The sequence below is a fragment of the Pteropus vampyrus genome, unplaced genomic scaffold (genome assembly GCF_000151845.1).
Source record: "Pteropus vampyrus isolate Shadow unplaced genomic scaffold, Pvam_2.0 Scaffold7, whole genome shotgun sequence".
Classification (NCBI taxonomy): Eukaryota; Metazoa; Chordata; class Mammalia; order Chiroptera; family Pteropodidae; genus Pteropus; species Pteropus vampyrus.
The window spans coordinates 2,250,260-2,259,145 of NW_011888788.1; the positions used below are offsets into that span (position 1 = coordinate 2,250,260).

An 8,886-nucleotide genomic window follows, 5' to 3' on the forward strand; every position below is an offset into this window, starting at 1 on the left:
TAATAAGGCAAATAAGACTAAGCATTTCTTGATCTGCATTTCTCAAAACCTAGGACTATTTTATAGGGGAGTTTCATGTCCTAACTGGGGAAGGGCAAATTAAGTTTTCCTCCGGCCCAGTAATTACGGAATTTGAGTGGAGCCCCATCCCATTAGGAGTGGGGGCGGGGAGGCTCACGCGCCATCTGTGGATTAGTATCTCAGCTCTGCAGGGACATGCAGACTTATTCAGGCAGGTGAAGAGGGGCCACCTCCACTTCCCCATTTCCTACAAGCACAGGTTTCTTTCTGGCTACACTTCCTGTTTACTGAGTAGTTTCTCTGAGACTCATGTCTGACCTCACATCCCCTTCCTCAGGGAACCCCAGCAGTTCTTCCTTTTTTGGTGCTATAGGCTGAGACTCTGACTTTGTGTGTAGAGATCTTGGGGTTTCCTCTCCTTGCTACCTGGGGCCAGGGTTGGAAACCAAGAGCTGATTGCTGGCCTCCTCCAATCCCAGAAAGGAGCTTCCTTGCACTAGAGAAGTAGGAAGGAGGGAAGAGTGAAGGGAGGATCCCCGTGTGCAGAGCCCTTCTCTGGGGCAGCCATTGTGGTGCATCTTACATCCACCTTCTTAAACCTCGTTAACACCCTACGACCACTCGACACGGGGAAATCCACCCTCAGAGCTCAGACCCCTAGTTGTGCCAGGAGAAGCAGCATATCTGGGGGTTTCCAGAATATTTCCAGGAGGCTGAGGGGAAGTTTTCCACAAAACTACATTCACATCCTCCCCTGTCTGCCCTGTGTCCAGCTGACTAATGCTAACAGAAAACTAGCACCACAAAAAAATAGAACTTCTCCTCAAAATGCCCTTTAGAAGCCATCTCTATCAAATCTTTACATTTCCCTAATTTTCTGGGAGTATAAGAGTAGCCTCCACTGAGCTGACAGAAAACTGGCAGAGCCAGGTAAAGAAAGTTCTGGAGAGCCCAGTGGGCATGTGTGTCCCTCCCAGACCCATATCCTCTCACCAGCTTGCTGGAGGGACGGGCCGGCCCTTATGGAAACTCACTTAATGAGGAACTCAAAGCATTTTCCATAGACCTAGGCGTCCCAGAGCGAAGCCACTTGACCCACTCCCATGACCCCTGAATAGAGCTGCTGAACCTGATTTCCAAGTACTAGGTCCCCAAGATTCCTGACCTCCTTTTACCTCAGACTTGACTTAAAGCATACACACCACCTTCCCTACCCCACCTCCACCCCATTGCACCATATCCCCAATTACTCCATCACATACACAACCTATCAAATACATGAGACTCATCCTTGTCCCAAATGTCCATATGATCAACTGTAATATCCTATATGGAGCTTTAGGAAGAAAGCACCAATTATCTGAGGCTACCGCCCATCTCTCCAGAGTACTTGGGGTCTCATGGACCCCACCAGCTGCACCCCAGCCAGACTGACTCTGCCTGTGGACAAAGCATTCATCAGCCATACACACAGTTGCCATGTGGGTATTTCGCAGAATTTGGAGCACACAAAGGATGCTTGAAGTAGAAAGGTGAGGCTCTCATCCTCAATCTTCAAGGAAGATGGTCTCAACCACTCACTTCACCTCATTTGGACCTCACTCACTCCAGGACAGCTGTCAGGCTCGAGGCAGCGTGAACTCCAAGCACACCCTCTCAATCCCGCCACACACAGAAAACCCCGAGATGAGATGTTTTGGCGGCAGCCGTCTTGGGGCTTGAGGCCCAGCTGTCAATGACCAGCAAGCCACAACTGAGGTCAGCGCTAGGCCAGAAGGGCTGAACCCAGCTGCCTGTCTTTGACCCCCCGCTCCAGGTGATGCAGGGGCAGGAAAGATGGCCGAAACCTTGTGGCCCTGCCTGAAGTGAAACCACCAGACAAGACACCACAGCTCTCTCCCAGGCTTTCTTTCTCTTCCTCTTTGTTATATAAGTAAAACACTTTTTTTAATTTTAAAAATATAGGTAAGCAAAAAGATTATGGCCCACAAAAGAACAATTATTGAATCATTCCACTACTACAAGGTACCTAGAATACACAAATTCACAAGGAGAGCAAGAACAGAGATTACCAGGGGCTGGAGGGGAATAGAGAGTTAGTGTTTAATAAGTACAGAGTTTCTGTTTGAAATGATGGTAAAGTTCTGGAAATGAATAGCAGTATTGGTCATACAGCATTGTGAATGCACTTAATGCCACAGCTATGGTCTGAATTTTTGATGTCCTCTCAAAACTTATATGTTGAAGTCCTAACCTACAATGTAATGGTACAGCCCTCCCTTGGCATCCACAGGGAATCGATCAGTTCCAGACCCCCGCGGATACCAAAATCCTCAGAAACTCAAGTCCCTTATTAAAATGGCGTAGTATTTGCATATAACCTATACACATTCTCCTATATGCTTTAAATCATCTCTAGATTACTTATAATGCCTAATACAATGTAAATACTATGTAAATAGTTGTTATATTGTATTGTTTAGGGAATAATGACAAGAAAAAAATGTCTGTACATGTTCAAGACAGATGCAACCACCCTAAACCTAGCTACATGCTACATGTCAGCAAAAATGTAACTTTTTTTCAAATACTTTCCATCCACAGTTGGTCGAATCCCTGAATGTGGTACCTATAGATATAGAGGGCAACTGTGTTAGGAGGTGGGACCCTTGGGAGATGATTAGGTCATGAGGGTAGAGCCCTCATGAATGAGATTACTGCCCTTCTAAAAGAGACCCCACAGAGCCCCTTAGCCACTTCCACCAGGTGAGGATATAATAATAGGTCTGTGACCTGGAGGAGGACCTTCACCTGACCCTGCTGGAACTCTGATTTTGGACCTCCAGCCTCCAGAATTGTGAGAAATAAATTTCCATTGTTTACAAGTCACTCCGTCTGTGGTACTTTGTTATAACAGCCAAAAGAGACTTAGAGAGCCACTGAATTATACACTTTAAAATGATTAAAAGTGTAAATTTTATGTTATGTATATTTTACCATAATCAAAAATAAAAAATATTTAATATGAAAAGAAAGCTTAAGATCAAAATCTTCCCAAATTCCACCACTCAGAGACAATCACTATTAAAAACTTGCCATACCTCCTTCCTAAATATAGCACATTGTTTGGTAACCTGCTCTTCAGAAATATATATTCTCCATGTTAATAAATATACATCTATATCCTATATTCTTTGTAGCCACATGCTATTTCAATGTATATAGATATACCATAATTAACAGGTTTACAATTATCAGGCATTTAGTCTCCATTTTTTTTGTTATTGTGGTGGTTATGGTTATTATTATAAATAATGCTGCAAAGGACATCACCATGCACATATTTTTCTGCACTTGTCCAATTGTATCCTTAGGATGAGAATTCCTGCAGGTGGAGTGGCTGAATCAGGGACTCCCTTGGGAGGATTGTCAACAAAGCATTATGAGTAAAACCACACTAGGGATGTTGAATTCTGTCATATAAAAATCTCTTTATCCACGTGAGCCTTTCTTGGATTCCACTTGGGTGCCTATGATACTACATAGTAGTTCAGGAACATGGGGACTGTCCTTTCCATAAGACACCAGGCCCATACTCCCTACCCACCAGGCTTCCTCTGGGGACACACTATGCCTGTGTCACGAAGTGAAACTGGTACACAAGGAAGGCAGAATTTTACTGGGTTAATGTTTACGGAATTCCCTTGTGCCAGAAGGAAAGACAATACAATACCAAAACTCTAGGATAGCCCAGTGCTGGGTCCCATGGTAAGCAACATAAGTGTGAACATAGGAAATGTTTTCTTTCGTTAAAGGTTTTATTCTTGTGTGGACCGAAGGAGAATGCAATGGACTCTTCCCAACAAGACCAAAAGCTGGATGGGACATGTACAATCATCTCACCCTTAGCACTGGAGATAGGGAAAGTGAGGCCCCAAAAGTCCCATAGCATACGCATTTCAATAATCATTAAATGAACCCCGGAAGAGTCTCATACACAGTGGATCTGCCAGTTCAGGGCAGATGGTATGTTCATTTAAACATAGCCCAAATTTTGACACCAAGTACAGTTCTTATCCTCCTCACCCTACGTACAAAATTAGAAATCAAGATCACTGAGGTCACACACATCCCAGGTCAGACATGGCGAGATGTGTGCTGAAGCTGGCTCTCAGGGGCTGACAGAGCACATCTCCTCCCAGCTCAGTGTTGAGTGATGCCAAGTTAGTAGCTTGAAATCTGCCACAGTGGGTATATTTATACTATAAAAACCACCAAACACCACAAAACAGAGTTTTATCCCCCTCCCTGCAGAGCCAGTTGTCAAACATTTATCAGCATATCACTGGTCACAATCTGGATGTGAAAACCAGAAGCAGGTGACTTCAGTGTCCTCACCTTATCTAAGGATAACATTATAATTCTCCATGGCCCATCATCATACTCACTCCCAAATCTATCACACCCTTTTTACACTCATCAATGAGCCTGCAAATGTTTGACTGAATGCTTGCTGTCTGCCCAGCTGAGCACATAGCACAATATCCGGTTGGGATAGCTATCATTTCCATCTTACAGTTGGAGAAACTGAGACTCAGAGACTTCAAATAATTTTTATCTGTAGACTAAAGCTTGTCTTAGGTTTCTCACCCAGAAGTTGACTGTCCTAAGATAAGAGTTCAAGTGCCAATGGAATAGAGTGAGAAAGTGAACACAGAAGTAGCGACTGGAACTCAGTCTTGTTAGGCAACTCTGACAGCCAGCAGATCTACCCCAAGAGAGACATAGGGGAGCTGGAGTATTTATGCATCTTCTCCTATCAGTCATTCTTTGAGGCCAAAGGAACGTGGGAAGGATGCTGACACTGCATCCTAGCTAGAAAACAGCTAGTAAATGCAATTCAATACTGTTTTCAATTACTTTTAAAGAAATGAACAGTTAATCAAACACTTAACTGAGTGCCAACTATGGGTAAAGCACCATGCTGATGAAGTAAATCTACATTGCCAAATCACTTTTGATTGACACGTCCAATAAAAATACAAGGTATCTTTTTGCCAATTTTTATCAATACAATAGAAAAACCCCTTCTAAGTCACTTTGCTCATCCCACAGGAATCAGCCAAATGCCCTTCCCCACCCTCTTCGCCTGTGAGAGGCGGCCCTCTCTGGTTCAGCCTCAGCTGCCTTGGGCAGGAGTTTTGCAGCCTCAAGCTGTCATCCCAACCTGTGATTACAGACTCCTGTGATTACAGCCATCCCAGGGATGACTCCAAATGACCCCCTGGTCACCTAGTCAGCCAAATCTGAAGGCTATCCATGTTTACTGGGCCCTGTTTGTCCTGTGCCTCCTGCTCCATCCCCTCCCTTCCATGTCCTCCATGGGAACCCACAAGCAGGCCAAATAAATGAAACCACAATCATGGGCCTCTGGGAGCTTACTCCAACTTAAGGATTTATTTAAAATTCTTCTTGAGAGGCGGGGAGGTGTTTAAATAGGACAGTGTGTCATTGGGATAAATCACTGGACCACACTGTGAAGAGTGGTGGGCGGGGACTGCTGCCCTGGTTTTATAAAGCCAGCTACAGCAGTTCTCGGCAACTATGACTGGAAGACAGAGACTGGATGTCTTGTTCTATTCCAAGAGCATGGAAGATACCTACTCAGTTTCTCACTCTGGGGGAGAGGAAAAGGTGCTTTTGGATCACCCAGGGTGATCCAAAATTCCATGCTCTGCATGGGGTTCTCTGGCAACCTGGTCTCACCTCTACACCTCCAGTTAGCACACTTCCTGCCAAAGTATCCGAGAGGACTAAAAGCAATAATCAGGCCAAGGTCCTCCTGTGCTTTGGTGACAGGACCCCTTCCTGGCAAGCTCCACAGTCCAGCGCTTAACGGTCCAGCAGAGATGCCAAGATGTGCGGTCCTGGGCACCTCTCCAGCCAGTTCTCTCGGCCATTCCTAAGCAGTTCAAGCACAGAAGGCAGACACAAGGCTTGGCTCCGGCGTCCCAGGAAATAGACAAGGAAATCAAAGCAAAAGCAACAGATGACTGAAAGGTCCCAGGTAGGCAAGTACATCCAAGAATGAGAAGGACTGAGGGGCTGAAAATAAGGTGTAAGGTTGTCTACCACTCCCAACTGACTCCTAAGACAACACAAACTGGAGAGCCTGAACCTCCAAACAGAAGACATGCAGAAATGCAGAGAGGTGGGCTCTGGAGCCCCAGGGACACAGTCAGATCACCCTCAAGAAGGTGGGAATGCTGCCAGCTAGAGATACAGCAGGTGCAGGTACTGGCCACTCAGCCAGGTGCAGAAGACACACCTCCACCTTCCCCTGGAGGAGGGCATGGCTAAGGACCCCAGATTCCCTGGCTTCTTTCAGCCAGGCTCCCCAAATGTGCCCCTCATCATCCTAACAGATTTCACCCACAAAAAAATGAAGGAAGAGGAGCATGGGATGTCTAGGCTGCACCCCAAATGTTGTTCAGTCTCCCTAATACTCCTCTTCTGCTCTCCCATCTTCTGAAGCAAGACTCACCTCCAGCCTCCCCAACACAGACAATCCCGAACTGTACCAGCCCAGACGCCCAGGTGCCCGGGCAGGCTGCCTGCTATGCCTCCATCTCCTTCTCCCAGGGCAAGAGCTACCATCTTTCCAAAACTACCCCATTCTGAGCTCAGCCATCATTTGAAGCCCTCTTCTATCCCCCAGAGTCACACTGTATCACCACAGCTCCCAGGCATCAGCTGACCTGTCCAGAGGAGAAAGCACAGCTGGTGCCCAGACTCATGGCCCCAGCCCAAAGTTTCTGATCCCAAATGGGCACCTCCTAAGCCCACTCCACACTTAGTCTCTGGGACACTGTATTGGGACACAAGCTAAAAAAAATGAACTCTCCTCAAACAATCCAACATATCTTACTCGTGAGATGTTTTCTTTAATTCTTCAGACAGCCTGATGAAAAAATTCTCAGTAAGTAAATGTAGATTGATAAGTAAAATAATTCCAACTCCAGATTCCTCATCCAGATGCTCCGGAAAGAAGGCCCCTGGCTCTAACTCACAGGCCGCTGTTTAAAAGAATCATTGTTTCTAATTCTTTCCTCCCATTGTACCAAGATCAATGGTGGCAGGAACCCAGTCCTGCTCCAAGATAAATTATTATTTGTCAGCTCATTGCTTCAAAAATTCATTCATCACATGTAAGGTACTTACTATAAACCTGGCCGGCTCTAGACACGGCCTCTGTCCTCTGGGAGAACACGTTCTAGGGACCCGGATTCCAGACACCTGGGAATAAAGTGCATGGAAACATTGAGAAGCCTCGAGCTCAGCTCCTCCTGTCACGGAGACTCAGAGCTGCTGTGAACAACTCAGGGCCCACAGATGGCCCCTGGGTAAGATGGCACCCTCGGTCTCCTTGTCGGGCCACCGCACCTCTCCGCTGTGCCCACGGCTCTCGCGGCTTAAGGGCTGAACGCAAAGCAGACGCTCGAAATGCAGAAGTGGCCCGGGGTCCGACCAACGCACCTGCCTCTCTCTTGGGCCCAGAGGACGCAGAGCCGAGCTCCCCAACGACCTCAGACACCCGCTCCGGAGGCGGACGAGAAGACTGCAAAGGGGAAGTGCCTGGGGGAACAGGGGGCCCTCCTGCGCATCCTGCGCCCTTCAGAAGTCAGAGGGAGCCCGCCGGGTAGGCTGGAACCCGCCTCTGGGAAACCTTCCGTTCGGCGGGGAATAAAGGAACGGGATTGGGGTCGGGCACTCCCCAGGACTATCGCGGCCTGCCATCCCTGCACCTGCTGCTGGGCCGCACCTCGCCAGGGGGTCCCGTGGATGGAGAAGAGAAGGAAGGACCCTAGGGGTCGGAGCGGGAGATCGAGCTTGGAGCTACAACTTTCTCTGGCCAGAAAGCTGGCGGGCTGCGGCCCCGTGCCTACGCGGCCCCCGTGGAGTGGGTGCCCTCGGGAATCGCCCGTGTCTGGGGAACCAGGGAGGAGACCAGGCACAGGCGACGACGGAGGGGCGGACCTAGACCAGGCAGGCGACTCTGTGGGACAACTTTCGGCGGGAGGCGGATAGGGGACAGGGGAGAGAGGACCTCCCGGTATCCCTCACCTTGCGTCCCGCATCCCGCGCCTGGAGCCTCGCGCCCCACGCCCCGCGCCCCGCGTCTTGCCTGCGTGCCGAGCCGGTTGCATCTCGCGCGCGCCTCGAAGACCTTGGAGTTGGAAAGTGGGGTGCCACAACCGGGTGGCTTCTCCAGCCCGCGCGTAGGTCAGAGGTCCGCGGGCCCAGCTCAAATCCAGCCGGGCCGGGCAGGCGGCGGCCTCGCGATTGGGGGTCTGGCGCCCCGCCCTCCTCCCTCCCGCTCCACCCCTCCTCGCCCTTTTGCTCTCTCCAATGCCTTTATCTGCCCCTATCCGGTCCGATCGTGCTCCCTCCTCCTCTTTCTCTCGCACTCCATCTCTCCCCACACCCCTCTTCCCTCGCCTTTCTTCCTCCCCTCCTCTCCCGCCTGCCCTCCCCCCTGGGGGGGCGGAGCTTCTCCCCTCCCTCCCAGACAATGCTGTGGCTGCGCGTCCCCTCCTTCCCCGCCCGCGAGTCGGGCCTTGGGCTGCCAGCGCCTCTTCCGGGCTGAGAGTGGGGGTGGGGTTGAGAGGAGGGGGTAAGATTGTGAGGGTGGGGAGGATGAGCTGGCTCTCTTCACCCTATTCTCCCCAAACCCCTTGTCTCACCCCACGCTGTGACAGCCACTCCCTGGGAACAGTCACACTGCCCCGCGGAGCCCACCTTGAGCGCTCCGGATTTCTCAGTCAGAAGATGTAGAATTTTTCTTTTTTTCCAACACCTAGGCTT

General features: G+C 49.3%; 1 protein-coding gene across 4 annotated transcripts in view; it reads right to left on the reverse strand.

The window, feature by feature from the left end:
* The window catches only part of RASSF2 (Ras association domain family member 2), a 38,086-nt gene extending 29,579 nt beyond the window's left edge, over positions 1 to 8,507 (reverse strand). Inside the window, exons 1-2 of one of the 4 annotated variants that reach the window (XM_023537310.1) lie at positions 8,207 to 8,507; positions 7,243 to 7,317 (exon numbers count right to left, since the gene is read on the reverse strand). The gene's annotated coding sequence lies outside the window, so the exon portion shown is untranslated. The other 3 variants (XM_011369956.2, XM_023537317.1, XM_011369963.2) reach the window with 3 other exon arrangements.
* Positions 8,508 to 8,886: the final 379 nt, after the last annotated feature.